Source organism: Myotis daubentonii, chromosome X, assembly GCF_963259705.1.
Source record: "Myotis daubentonii chromosome X, mMyoDau2.1, whole genome shotgun sequence".
Classification (NCBI taxonomy): domain Eukaryota; kingdom Metazoa; phylum Chordata; class Mammalia; order Chiroptera; family Vespertilionidae; genus Myotis; species Myotis daubentonii.
The window spans coordinates 135,474,422-135,489,932 of record NC_081861.1 but is presented as its reverse complement, the minus strand read 5'-3'; positions in this window follow the sequence as shown (position 1 = coordinate 135,489,932).

Genomic DNA, 15,511 nt, shown 5'->3' with positions numbered 1-15,511 from the left:
TCACTCACAGAGTAGGGCCGATAGGGGAGTTGGGGCACCACCCTCTATCACCCACAGAGCAGGGCTGATCAGGGGGTTGGGGCACCGCCACTGTCACACTCAGGGCAGGGCCGATGGGGAGGTTATGGCTCTACCCCATCACACACAGAGCAGGGCCCGTTGGGGGGGGGGGTTGGGGCACCACACCCTGTCACACACAGAGCAGGGCTGATCAGGGGGTTGGGGCGCCACACCCTGTCACACACAGAGCCACAGGGCGATCAGGGGGTTGGGGAGCTCCCCCCTATCAGGCACAGAGCAGGGCTGATCAGGAGGTTGAGGTGCCTTCCCCTGTCATGAACAGAGCAGGGCACATAGGGAGGTTGTGGCCCCGCCCCCTGTCACACACAGAGCTGCAGGGCGATCAGGGGGTTTGGGCGCTGCCCCCTGTCATGCTGATCCCGGTGCCAGGAGGCCTCTCGGCTCCGCTGATCCCAGTGCTGGGAGTCCTCGCAGCTCCACTGATCCCGGTGCTGGGAGGCATATTACCCTTTTACTATATAGGATAGAGGCCTGGTGCATGGGTGGGGCTGGCTGGTTTGCCCTGAAGGGTGTCCTGGATCAAGGTGGGGGTCCCCACTGGGGTGCCTGGCCAGCCTGGGTGAGGGGATGATGGCTGTTTACAGCTGGTCACACACCCTTCAGTGTGGGGGTCCCCACTGGGGTGCCTGACCAGCCTGGGTGAGGGGATGATGGCTGTTTGCAGCTGGTCACACACCCTTCAGGGTGGGGGTCCCCACTGGGGTGCCTGGCCAGTCTGGGTGAGGGGCTGAGGACTGAAGTTCCCAACTGCTCCTTTTTTTCTTTTTCTTTTTTATTCTGGGCCAGCTTTAGCTCTGGCTCCAGCTCTGAGGCCTCTGCTGCTGAAAGCAGGTATCTGGTTTGTTTGGGTTCTATAATCGAAACAATGCATAACTCCAGCTCTGAGATCCCCGCTCACTGAAAGCAGGTTTCTGGGGTTTTGTTTAGCTTCTATATTTGTTATAATGTTTCAAACTGCAGGCTCAGAGGCCGGCAAGGCAGGCGGGGAACGTTGGTTTCCTCCGTCACTGAAGCAAGCAAGCCTCATGTTAGTTTCAAGCTGCCTGGCTGCCAGCCGCCATCTTGGCTGGCAGTTAATTTGCAAATCGCTCTGATTAGCCAATGGGAAGGGTAGTGGTCGTACGCTAATTACCATGTTTCTCTTTTATTAGATAGGATGTTACTTATGCCTGGCTGGTGTGGCTTGGTAGCTGAGCGTCGACCAATAACCCAGGTGGACACGGTACTATTCCCGGTCAGGGCACATGCCTGGGTTGTGGGCCCCATCCCCAGTAGGGGGCATGCTGATGAATGATTCTCTCTCATCACTGATGTTTCTATCTCTCTCTCTCTCTCTCCAATCCTCTCTGAAATCAATAAAAATATTTTTAAAAAAGAAAATGTTACTTATGTTAGCATGTGATGGGTTTATTGTTTTTATTTTAAAAGATTCAATCAATATTTAAACATTTTCCAGTTTTAATTTCTAACATAGTATCAGTAGAGATTTCTCCCACAAACAGAAGAGTCATGGGGTTTTCCATCATCATTAAGACTATAATGAGGGACCGGAAACAAGATTGTTGGCGGACCACTGTCCACCACTTCAGCTTCGCAGGGACTTGGCATAAAGTAGCGGTTCTCAACCTGTGGTTCGCAACCTCTTTGGCGGTCAAAACCTTTCACAGGGGTCGCCTAAGACCATCCTGCATATCAGATATTTACATGAGGATTCATAACAGTAGCAACATGACAGTTATGAAGTAGCAACGAAAATCATTTTATGGTTGGGTCACAACATGAGGAACTGTATTTAAAGGGCCAGAAGGTTGAGAACCACTGGCATAAAGTGATCTGTGCACATTTTAACTTCCCGTCCCCCTGTTCTGATCTTACGGTAGGTGGTGGGACCCTCCAGTGGACCCCCAGAGAGTGCAGGTATTTGAGATTCCCCTCAAACTGACACGAGATGAAGTGAACTGTATGCTGGTTCCCTTGGCAACACCATCATATCCAGGCCTCACAACATATGCCATTCCTGGGCTGTGGACAGAAGTTGATGGCATTTTAGGCTCAAGGAAGGGGAAGATTCGGACTTGATGACAGAGCCTAGTCTTGTAATTAGCAGCCTGCTCCGTAAGCCTGTCAGCTGATGAGCACTCAGAGGTCAAATAGCCTCGGAACAGCTGTTATTGATGCTCATGGCGTGTGAGATACTGGTCTAGGCACTTGACATGTTTTCAATCTCAACACACGTAGGGCTTAGTTATAGTTATTGCCCCAATTTTATGTATGAGGAAATTGAGGCACGCGTGTAAGCACATTGTTTAAGTTCTCACACCTAAAATGGAGCAGGAATTCCATTCAAACCCAAGTACTCTGGCTTCAAGTTCGGTGGCATTAAACACTGGATTTTATTACTCTAGCCCAGTGGTTCTCAACCTCCTGGCCCTTTAAATACAGTTCCTCATGTTGTGACCCAACCAGAAAATGATTTTCGTTGCTACTTCATAACTGTCATGTTGCTACTGTTGTGAATCGTCCCTGTGCAGTACTTGGGGGGGGGGGGACAAGTATGGAAGATTAAATCTTTTTTAAAATATATATATTTTTTATTGAGTTCAGAGAGGAAGGGAGAGGGAGAGAGGGATAGATAGAAACATCAATGATGAGAGAGAATCATGGATCGACTGCCTCCTGCAGGCCCCCTACTGGAGATCGAGCCCACAACCCAGGCATGTGCCCTTGACCGGAATCAAACCCGGGCTCCTTCAGTCCGCAGGCCGACGCTCTAGCCGCTGAGCAACACCGGCCAGGGCAAGACTTCTGCCCCTTTAGTCCTTACAGTTCAACTCAGATTCCCAGTAGTGTTGCTCAAGTGCACCCAGAGAGCTTAACTGAGTCATAGCTTGCTTTTCTTTGTGTTCCTCTTCCTGCTTCCCACTGTCTGACGCACTATAGCAACTCTCCTCATTGCCTGGCCTTCGTAGCAAAGAAAGACCCATGGCTGTTCCTGGAGTGAGGACCACCTCATCCTGGAATTCCAGGTTCTGGTTCTGACAGGGTTTATCAACACACGTGCTTATTTAGTGTATAAAATTGTCTGTAACAGGGTTTCCTAACTTTGACACTGTGAACACTTAGGGTGGATACATCTTTGTTGTAGGGTCTGTTCTGTACATTGTAGGATATTGAACACCATTCCTGGTCTTTACCCTCTAGAGTCCAGTAGGAACATTTTGCCCCAGTTGTTACAATAACAAATGTTTCCGGCCCTGGCCAGTGTTTCTAAATGGTTAGAGCATTGGCCCAGGCACTAAAGCAGTGGTTCTCAACCTTCCTCATGCCGCGCCCCTTTAATACAGTTCCTCATGTTGTGGTGACCCCCAACCATAAAATTATTTTCGTTGCTACTTCATAACTGTTATGTTGCTACTGTTATGAATCGTCATGTAAATATCTGATATGCAGGATGGATTTTCATGGTTACAAATTGAACATAATGAAAGCATAGTGATTCATCACAAAACAATATGGAATTCTATATGTGTTTTCTGATGGTCTTAGGTAACCCCTGTGAAAGGGTCGTTCGACCCCCAAAGGGGTCACGACCCACAGGTTGAGAACCGCTGCTCTAATTGATGTTTCTCTTTCTCTCCACTACCCCCCCCCCGCCTCCCTTACACCACTCTCTTTAGAAATCAATGGAAAAATATCCTCCAGTGAAGACCAACAAAATAAATACAGAAATAATTTTTTTTAATTTAAATGTTTCTGGACATTGCTAGGTGTCTGGGAAGAGGCGAAATTGCCCCCAGTTCAGAATCACTGCAGGCAGGTAGTGTTGCCTGCAGGGTAGTTACAGTGGGGCCTTGACTTACAAGTGTCCCGACTAACGAGTTTTTCGAGATATGAGCCATCTCTTTTGCTTTGAGTTGCGAGCTAAAATTCGGGTTACGAGCCAGCTTCAGATACCCCACCGCTAGTTGGCGCTGCGAACGTCACAGTGAACGCCACCACATCAGCCCAGCATCACGTGTCTCACTTGTTCACTTTAATGATTTGACATACGAGTAATTTGAGTTACGAGCTCCGTCACGGAACGAATTAAACTCGTAAGTCAAGGCCCCACTGTATTATCTCCTACATTTGTAGGATGAAGACACTCATCCACTGTGTTGGGTGAGAGCAGCGGAACCCGTTCTTGGTTTGTATCTTTCTTCCTTCTCTACTCTCCCAGCCCGGCCGCCCACCCCTGGGATTCTCAGAGTGGACATGTCGCCACTGTTCTTAAACACAGTCCTGTGTCTTCCATTGCTCTTGACATAGAGGCCAGCATCCTTCCAGTGGCCCATGGGTCCTCTGCCTCCGTTCTGATCTCGCCACTGCCACTCTCCCCTGTACCATTTGTAATCAACTCCCTGGAACAGCCCATGATCCTTCTCTCCTATGGGGCTTTGCACAAGCTGATCTCTTTTTCTGGAATGTTCTTCCTAACTTCATTCTTTCCCTAATTTTCACTTACCTTTCAATGCTCTGAGCTTATCACTTCAGGAAAAGTTGTTCTAACATTCTCCTCCTCCGAAGACAAGGTTAGGTCGTGAGTTCAATGCTAATAAACCATTCTATACACTCCTGTCATAGCTCTTGTCATAATTGGAAGTGTGTGCACTATTGGATAATGAAGTAATTATTTTCAACACTAGAAGGCAAGTCCCACAATAGGAAGGCCCATTAGGGTTGTCAGATCTCTTACTTTTGACAGATCAAATACCAAGGGCCTTTGACATTTTCAAGGGTCTAGCTCATAACTTGAACCTCAGGATGTGTAGAAAGAGATTGGCCTCCAGTGTATGAAAATCAGCTGTGACATTAAAAGTAATAAATGTGTCATTGAATGTCTACATAAATGATCGGATTATGAGATAGTAACCAGCTGACTGAAACTTAATTCAAAACTGTAAACCTACTTTTGCTCCATCCTGTAGTAGAATGTAAATCAATAATAATGCGGAATTTTAATTCTGAACAAAATTCAGAATTATAAATACTTGGAAAATCCTTTGAAACATTGTATAGCAACATCTATTTTATGCATGATGAGTGTGCATTTTGATATGCTTGACAGAATGTGGGTGGTGGTGGTGGTGGTGATGGAACTCCAAAGCAGGCGCTCCCTGAAGTATAAAATAAAAGTGCTAGGACTGCCAAGCCAGTGTGGCTCAGTGGTTGAGTGTCAACCTATGAACCAGGAGGTCACGGTTTGATTCCGGGTCATGGCACATGCCTAGGTTGTGGGCTTGATCCGCAGTAGGGGGCATGCAGGAGGCAGCCAATCAATGATTCTCTCTCATCATTGATGTTTCTATCTCTCTCTCCCTTTCCCTTCCTCTCTGAAATCAATAAAAACATGGTGTGTTTTTTAAAAAAGTGCTAGGACCTGCATCTGTTTGGCCCACAGTATCTTACAAAATGCCTTCCATGCAGTAAATGCTCAATTAATGTTTACTGATTGAAAGAATGAGTGAATCAATGAATCAGTGAGTGTTCTCTACCTTGCTGCTCTGCTACCAAGGCTCACTGGTCAATGAATTTCTGCTTCACATAGTACTTTTCCCAGCTGGCAAATCAGCTGGAATCTTTTCACCCCCAGTTCACTAGAGAGCTAGTGACCTACAGGGGTAGCGCCAAATCATGAGACAAACTTTTCACTTGCTCACCTTGACAGCCCCTCATAACCAGAGTTCTGAAATCATTATGCAAAGGATTTGTCCGTGATCTTGACAGCATACTTGGGGCCCCAGACTGTAAAAACGCTATGTGAGCCCTTCCTGGAAGTCCATACTGAGGTTTGAGCTCAGCCGGTTTGCCCAGTGGTTGAGTGTCGACCTATGAACCAGGAGGTCATGGTTCAATTCCCGGTCAGGGCACATGCCCGGTTTTGGTCTCAATCCCCAGCGTGGAGCGTGCAAGAGGCAGCCAATCAATGGTTCTCTCTCATCCTTGATGTTGCTGTCTCTCCTTCTCCCTCCCTCTCTGAAATCAATAAAATGTATATATTTTTTTCAAGTCTATACTGAGGTTCCAAAGCTCCCCTCCACTGTGTTAAACCCTCTGTGATGGCCGTAGGAGGTTTTGCTTGTGAGCCAGTGTAGGTTGTGTTCACTTTCTGGATGATTCTCTTGGAGCTTGGTGATCCTGAGATACCGGGCATCTGGAGTGAGTAGGATAACCCTTAGGTTTCACAACACAGGAAGGAAACCATCTGGGAAGGCTCTGCGGGGTATAAGCAGAAAGAAAGCGCGCTCATCATTGGCTAATCTGAAATCCACAGGAAGCCCAGAGGCCGGCGTCCAGCATGACTCTGCTAAGTGAGTCATCTTTCCATCTTGACAGTCAGCCTGTGATGGGCACGGGGGGGGGGGGGGGGTGTTCCTTTCCTGGCTTCCCTTTCCTATATTCCTCTACCTGTGGTGTTGTTCTGGAGCCTTCCTTCCTGACAAGCCCACTGGGGTCAGGTGGATGGAGGCTGTCTTTCCCTGCTCTGTTCTGGGAGGGAGGCGGTACATCCCTGCAGACAGGGGGAAGTCCTCTGCAGGAATAGATTGACATCTTTCAGTCTCTCCATCTTGGAATTGTCATGAGACAAGCTCTTCCCTCGCTAGCACTGACAGCCCTTCACAACACGAGCTCTACTATTCCTAAGCTTAAGCAAGCAAACACCAGAGTCTTCGCAGGGTGGCGAGAGCAAGGATCGAATAGGGTGAGGAGTAGGGAAATCTTTGCCCCGCCACACCGAACGGCCTTGAAGAATCCAGACTCGTATCTTTCTTTCCTTTTTTCCCCCTTAAGTCTAATTTTAATTGGCGGTTCTTTTTTTTTTTTTTTTTTAAATATATTGTTATTGATTTGAGCCCACAACCCAGGCAATGTGCCCTTGACTGGAATCGAACCCGAGACCCTTCAGTCTGCAGGCCTACACTTTATCCACTGAGCCATAGTAATCTCTTTCCATTCCCAATGCTCCTGTCCCCTCAGCTCTCCCCTCTGGCCTAGTATTTTATTTATTTATATATTTATTAAATATATTTTTTATTGATTTCAGACAGGAAGAGGGAGGAGAGAGAGAGAAACATCAATGATGAGAGAGAATCATTGATTGGCTGCCTCCTGCACATCCTCTACTGGGGATCAAGCCCACAACCCGGGCATGTATCCTTGACCAGAATCAAACCCGGGACCCCTCAGTCCACAGGCCGACGCTCTATCCACTGAACCACACCGGCTAGGGCTAGGCTAGTGTTTTACTTGGGCCTACTCAGCAGGATCCTCTCAGCTGATCCCTCCCCAGAGTCCAAGGGCATTTCCAAGGCCAAGGATGCATAGGAGAATTAGGGTCACTCTATATACCAGTCCCCTAACAATTGTGATGACATTTTGTTAGCTGACTTCCGGTGATGGCATACAGGGCCTCGTAATAATGCCGTGCAAGTAGCCGAAACCGGTTTGGCTCAGTGGATAGAGCGTCGGCCTGTGGACTGAAAGGTCCCAGGTTTGATTCCGGTCAAGGGCATGTATCTTGGTTGCGGGCACATCCCTGGCAGGAGATGTGCAGGAGGCAGCTGATCGATGTTTCTCTCTCACCCATGTTTCTGGCTCTCTATCTCTCTCCCTTCCTCTCTGTAAAAAATCAATGAAATATATTTAAAAAAAAATAATAATGCCACCTCATCCTGGAATTCCAGGTTCTGGTTCTGACGGGGTTTATCAACACACGTGCAGCTAAGTGACACAGCAGGACACAGGAAGAACCATAGAGAAGAACATGTCTTCTGATTGATGGTGAGGACCCAGAGGAAAGCCAGAATGAATGATGTAATTATAGTAATAGTGACATCAGCAACATCAAAAAGCTGTAGAGAGGAGAGGATCCCATCTCCTGATCAGAGACGAAGCTAGTGCTTCAAGGAGAAAGGGTTTGTGGGTCTCCCTCTACCTTGCTGCTCTGTAGGATAAGGTGTGAGGGGTTGATTTTAACATCTCACAAAACTGGGCACACCGCTAATGATAGATCTGAAATGTTGGTGGTAACTCCAGGAAGGGTGGGAGGGCCCGCATCACATGCAAACTAACTGTACCAGTGGCTCACAATCAAACCGTCTGAATGAATATGTTAGCGTAGGAGCTAGATACGAGTAAAGGAAGGGAACCAGACATTATTAAGGGAAATAAACTAGGGAGCAGATGCAGACAAAAAGCCTGCTTCTGTAGGAAGCTACAGCTTCAGACACCCCCAGGGGACCACTGCATCCTCTGCCCTCTGGAAGAATCTATATATATAAAAGCCTAAGTGACCGTTAGGACTGAACGACCAAAACAACCAACCAGTCGCTGTGAAGCGCACTGACTACCAGGGGGCAGACGCTGGTGGTCGGTGCGCTCCCACAGCCAACCTCCCCTGGCCCCTACCCCCAGCCAGCCAGCCCCTGATAGGCCTCGATTGCCGGCCAGGCCAAGGGACCCCACTTGTGCACAAATTTGTGCACTGGGTTTCTAGTGAACAATAAAGGGGCAAGATGGCACGGAGGGAAGTGCTTCTACTAAGGCATTCACCAGAGGAACTAAGGAGGCAACCAGAAGGGGCAGAGCCTCGCTTGGAAAAAGGACTGGATTGGATAAGGGATGCAGAAGCCCGGAGAGCTAGGAAATGGATTGGTTAGGGGGAGGGACCAGCAGAAGCCGGAAGGATTGGGAAATTGATTGATTATTTTGAACAAGCGCCCATCCTTCTAAAGCCTAAGATAATATAATCCGAGTTTAACAAAGTGATCTCTCCCTCTCACACCTGGTTACACACGGTCACCCCATTCATTCACTTTGTCTCTCTCCATAGCAGCCCGCAGGGGCCAGCTGAAGCGCAGCCAGGAACAGAAGCTAAGCTAGCCAGATAGGGGGAAAGGCAGAATTGATCTAAGCAGTAATATGGACCGAACCAAGGGCATCGAACTTTTGAACACTGGCCTTTGTTTTGGGCCTGATGAAGACAAGGGTGGGCTTTTCCCAGTGGGACAGACTAGAGGAGACATTGGGAACCTGGGGACAGCCTTCAGTTTCAACCCCAATAGAAATCACCACAAAACCTCCACCTCCCATGCGTGGGTCCCCAGAAATGCTTTTATCCCCAGTTTGGGGAGCGGGGGTGTTATTTGATCAAGTTAGGCTGCTAAGGAGCAAGTGGACTGATCATCTCTGTCATCCCCCCAAAATCTGCTTCTACTGAATTCCTTCAAGTCTCATTCGGTCCCTTCCTTCCATACCACCTCCCACACCTGGTATGCAAGGCCCGCCACCAGCCCATCTTCATCCTGTCTCTTCCATTTTGGATGTCCCAGCCCCTTAGGGCCACTAGCCCTCACTCTCTTATCTGGAACAGCCACCACAGGTACCCCGTACTGGTTTCTGCATTCTGGGCTCTCTTGGTCTTCATCTCCCTAGAGTTCTGTTGAAAGAACTCAATTTCCTATTGTAAGTGCCTGGCCCCCAGTCTCTCTCCTACATTGGCTACTGGAACCCCATTGCCTACTAAAATGGATTTATTGAGATGAAATTTAAGTTCTGGTTTCAGAATTCTTATGTCCCTTATATCTGTAGTTTCTCTCTAACTCGGGGCTTGTACTGCAGTTGAAATAATTGTTCAGTATACCCTGCATCTTTCTATTTGCCTTTTCATGATATTCTATTTGTCCGGAATGGTCTTTTCTCTGACCTTTTTCTGAATTTGACCCAAAATGTATGTTTTTATTGATTTCCTAGAGGAAAGAAGAGAGAGAGAGAGCCCTAACCGGTTTGGCTCAGTGGATAGAGCATCAGCCTGCAGACTCAAGGGTCCCAGGTTCGATTCCCGTCAAGGGCATGTACCTTGGTTGCGGGCACATCCCCAGTAGGGAGTGTGCAGGAGGCAGCTAATCGATGCTTCTCTCTCATCGATGTTTCTAACTCTCTATCCCTCTCCCTTCCTCTCTGTAAAAAATCAATAAAATATATTTATAAAAAAAAAAAAAGTGGGAGAGAGAGATAGAAGCATCAATGATGAGAAGAACAATCATTGGTCAGCTACCTCCTGTACACTCCCCACTGGGGATCCAGTCCGCAACCCAGACACTGTGCCCTGACCGGGAATCGAACCCGGACCTCCTGGTTCATAGGTCAACGCTCAACCACTGAGCCACGCTGGCCGGGCTCACCTGTCCTCTAAGGCCTTCTCTTGTTTCCCCACCTGAGATGTTCCCCTCCTGTGAGCACTGTTTCCCCCTCTTGACTCTTGAACACCCTCTCGGGCTTCCTCAGGTCAATGGCCTTTGTGCTGATGGAGGTAGCGCTGGTGTAGTAGAAAGCTCAGTGCCCTGGAAATTGAATGTATTTGTGTGAGGGCTGCTGTGCTTGCTTGTGATCGCTGACAAACCACTTAACCTCCTACAGTGGTTCTCAGCCTTCTGGCCCTTTAAATACAGCTCCTCATGTTGTGACCCAACCATAAAATGATTTTCGTTGCTACTTCATCACTGTCATGTTGCTACCGTTAGAAATCATCATGTAAATATCTGATCTGCAGGATGGTCTTAGGCGACCCCTGTGAAAGGGTCATTTGACCGCCAAAGGGGTCGCGACCCACAGGTTGAGAACCACTGTCTAGAGCAGTGATGGCGAACCTATGACATGTGTGTCAGAGGTGACACGCGAATTCATTTTTTTGGTTGATTTTTCTTTGTTAAATGGCATTTAAATATATAAAATAAATATCCAAAATATAAGTCTTTGTTTTACTATGGTTGCAAAGATCAAAAAATGTCTATATGTGACACGGCACCAGAGTTAAGTTCGGGTTTTCAAAATGCTGACACGCCGAGCTCAAAAGGTTCGCCATCACGGGGCTAGAGCCTCACACCATTACTTACAAGTGGGAGGCAATCATCTCTGCCTCCCAGGATTGCTGTGAGGCGGGGATGGTGTGCGCAGACACCTCGCCTAAATTGGAAAGCATTCTACCCATGTGGGCTGTCACAATGATCGTCCATCTCACACTCCAGTTATTTACATAGCTGCCTTATTATAGTTTGCACACTGTGGTTATTTCAGAAATTCTTTTACCCTGCCCTCCCTTAACCAGTGTTACCCCTTGTATCAATTAGGCCTGCGTGCAGTTGCAAATAACAGGATAGTCCAGAATCACAAGCTTAAGGGGAAAAAAGGAAGAGATTTGATCATCTCATGAAACAGGAAATGTGAAAGTCAGCAGTTGAGGCTGTTTTACAACTCAACAAGGTCTTCCTGGGCCAAGCTTCTTTCAGCGTCTACCCCACTCTCTCCAATATCTTTATTTGATTTATCTTTATTGTTGACAGTATTACAGATGTCCCTTTCACCCCACTGACTCCCTCTGTCCCACTCCCACCCCCTCCTCAGGGCTTGCCCCTCCCATACTATTGTCTGTAGATGGGCTATGCATAGCATATAAATTCTCTGGTTAATCTCTTCCTGCCCTGCCCCTTCCCTCTGAATTCAGTCAGTCTGTTGCATGAGTCCATGTGTCTTCAGTAGCTTGACTTTCTGTTTGTTTGGGTTTTTTAAAAAATATATTTTATTGATTTTTTACAGAGAGGAGGGGAGAGGGATAGAGAGTTAGAAACATCGATGAGAGAGAAACACCCACAACCAAGGTACATACCCTTGACTGCAATCGAACCTGGGACCCTTCAGTCTGCAGACCGAAGCTCCATCCATTGAGCCAAACCGGTCAGGGCTTGACTTCCTGTTTTTATGCTTATTGTCTCATACTAGTCAGATGATATTCACAGTTCAAGGTGCAATAACTCATTCGGAAACAGAAAGCAGGTGGAGGGGCCAAATGGATTGGAGGTGGCCCCCAGGTGACCTTGAAAAGGGACTCATTTTGGCCCTGGCCTGGTAGCTCAGTTGGTTAGAACATCGTTCCATACGCCAAGGTTGCGGGTTCGATCCCCAGTCAGGGCACATACAAGAATCAACTAATGAATGCATAAATAAGTGGAACAACAAATCCATGTTCCTCCCTTCCTCTCTCTCTAAAAGTCAATCAATAAAAAATTTAAAAATAAGAAAAGGGACCCATTTCCACATGAAAGGAGAGCACATGCCTATTGATCAGGGAGAAGTATCTGCAACGGTCCTTGATGACAGGAACCAAGGGTTGTTCATGTTGATTTCCTCTCTACAGTGCCTCGTATATAGTAGATGGTATATGGTTGCTGCTCAGTAAATATGAACTGAATGAATGAACAAATAAAATAATCAATTAATACATGAATGAGAGTTCAAACGCCGGAAAGAATCAGTCTTAACGCAGCTGGTTTTGTACATACATCTTCTGTCAAGTTCACTCTCATGATACCTTTCAGGACCAGAGCACTTTATCCATCAAGCAGAAGTGCTGTTATTCAGAGTGATTTCATTTGTTTTTGTCTCATCAGGGGCTGAGGTGCAGGACTATTATGTTAGACAGTGGAAGAGTGAGTCCAGATCTGAGAGGTTTAAAATGAGTCTCAACTATTTAAATATGTCTCAAATAGCCATTATGATGTTCTTTTTAACGGGGTTGCACAGGAATTCAAAATATTGCTACAGAGAATGTCACAGGAAGAATTCGTATTCTGGAAATTATACACCAGCAGAGTCTTTTCAGTGACCTCTTCCCCCGTTGTTTCTTCTTTACTTCATCGGACAGGAGGGGGTTCCGTGGGAAAGCAGTAATTATAATCCTTCTTACACTGCCTTTGGTTTATGCCTGAGCAAAATGGGTGCGAGAGAAGAGGAATGAAGATATAAAGGAAATAGGTGCCTCAATACGGCCTAGTGGAAAGTTCATATAGCAAGTGTGGTTCTTAACCTTGACTACAGTTAAGCTTATGGGAGCATGAGCTAATCATTTTCTATTTTATAGATATACAATTGCCTGGTAAATGTCTCTGATCTTGAATTTGTTCCTATAGAACAGTGGTTCTCAACCTTCTGGCCCTTTCAATACAGTTCCTCACCATAAAATTACTTTCATTGCTACTTCCTAACTGTAATGTTGCTACTGTTATGAATCGTGATGTAAATATCTGATATGCAGGATGGTCTTAGGCAACCCCTGTGAAAGGGTCGTGCATAGAAGGTAAAAAATAAAAAAAAATAAAAAGAAAGGAAGGAAGAAAAGAGAAGGAAGAAAGGAAATAAATAAGGAAATAAAAAGAGAAAAAAATTGAGTTATATTGGTAGAACTTGAGAGATTATTTCTTTTAAATATATATTTTATTTATTTTAGAGAGGAAGGGAGAAGGAGAGAGAGATAGAAACATCAGTGATGAGAGAGAATCATGGATTGGCTGCTTCCTGCACACCCACTACTGGGCATGGAGCCCACAACCCAGGCATGTGCCCTTGATCAGAACTGAACCCAGGACCCTTTAAGTCTGCAGGCCAACACTCTACCCGCTGAGCCAAACCAGCTAGGGCGAACTTCAGAGGTTTTTATTCCACAAATCTTTTTTCAGAATTTCCCTTCTGCTGCTAGACCTATCTCCAGAAATCAATGCTTCTCACGATATAATAATCCTCATACTTTGGAGAAATTATTGTCATCACTTGGCGCATTTCTGGTCTCACCTTTTGTCGTAGCTAAAATGGAATAATAATAACTTTCTTGTCTAATTTACAGGCTATTTCAAGGACTAATGGAATAAAAGCATTTAGAAAAGTGAAAACTTACAAATGTGTAGCATGATTCATCTCCTTATTTAATACTACTAATAGTATCTTTAAAACCAGCTTGTCTTGCCTTCTAACCTCTAGTCCCACCCCCCACCCAGGTAAAAGACAATGACATTCATAGGTAAAAAATAAAAAATAAAAAATAAAGAAAGGAAGAAAAGAGAAGGAATAAAGGAAATACAAATAATTCTTCCTTTATTACTTTTATTAGTAGTTTTTTGTTGTTGTTTTTTAACCTCATTTCTCAAAAATCGCGTTGTCTCACCCTGGCCAGTGTGGCTCAATTGGTTAGAACGGAACATTGTCCCATACACCAAACGGAGGTCATAGGTTGATTCCCAATCAAGGCACATGCCCTGGTTGTGGGTTCGATATCCAGTCAGGGTGCATGCGGGGAGGCAGCAGGCTGATGTTTCTCTCTTACATCGATGCCTCTCTCCCCCTCCCTCCCTACCTCCCTCCCCCTTTCTCTCTCTCTCAAATCAATAAAACATATCCTTGGGTGAGGATTTAAAAATATAGAGAAATCATGCCTGGTCAGCATGCTCAGTGGTTGCGCATGGACCTGTGAACCAGGAGGTCGCGGTTTGATTCCCGTTGGGGCACATGCCTGGGTTGTGGGCTCGATCCTCAGTGGGGAGCGTGCAGGAGACAGCCGATGAATGATGCATCTCTCTCTCTCCCTCTCCCTTCCTCTCTGAAATCAATAAAAAAGAATATATATTTTTTTAAATGATCATTCAAGCCCTAGCTTGTTTGGCTCAGTGGATAGAGCGTCGGCATTTGGACTGAAGAGCCCCGGGTTCGATTCTGGTCAAGGGCACATGCCTGGGTTGTGGGCTTGATCCCCATTAGGGGGTGTACAGGAGGCAGCTGATCAATGATTCTCTCTCATCATTGATGTCTCTCTCTCTCCCTCTCCCTTCCTTTCTGAAATTAATAAAAGAATATATTTAAAAAAAAATAAAAGTGATCATTTGAAATGTAAATCTGATTTCGCCACTTCCATGTTTTTAAGACTGTGACCCAATGGTCCAGATACTACAGTCCGTCTGAGAAGTGCATGGGGCTCTGTCTCCTGTAATTTGCAATAAAAACAAAACCGAAACCCTAAGCTGCCACCCTGTATGGAACATCTGGCCCAATAGCAGGTTCCTGCCAGAGGTGAAGAACCCGCTCCCTCCTTCCGGACACATTCACAGAGCATCAAGGGTCCTGCTGCTTAGGGCTTAGGTGACGAACCAGGCCAACGATGAGATTGACTTTTAGGCAAAACACCCACCTCTGATCAATCAAAGTAAATGTTTTCACCCAGCCAGCATGGCTCAGTGGTTGAGCATCACTTATGAACCAGGAGGTCAGGGTTCGATTCCTGGTTGGGCACATGCCGGGGTTGCGGGCTCGATCCCCAGTAGGAGCGTGCAGGAAGTGGCCGATCAATGATTCTCTTTCATCATTGATGTTTCTATCTCTCTCCCTCTCTCTCTCCCTCTCTGAAATCAATAAAAATATATTTTTTTAAAAAACAAGTAAATGATCTCAGCTTCAAAGTAGTGATCTTAGAGGCTGCAACTTTTCCTAATAGTGCTGCCAAGGCTCAAGACAGGAGTGGAAACCTTTCTGGTGTTATATCCACGTGCCTCAGTTTACATGCACCAGGGCA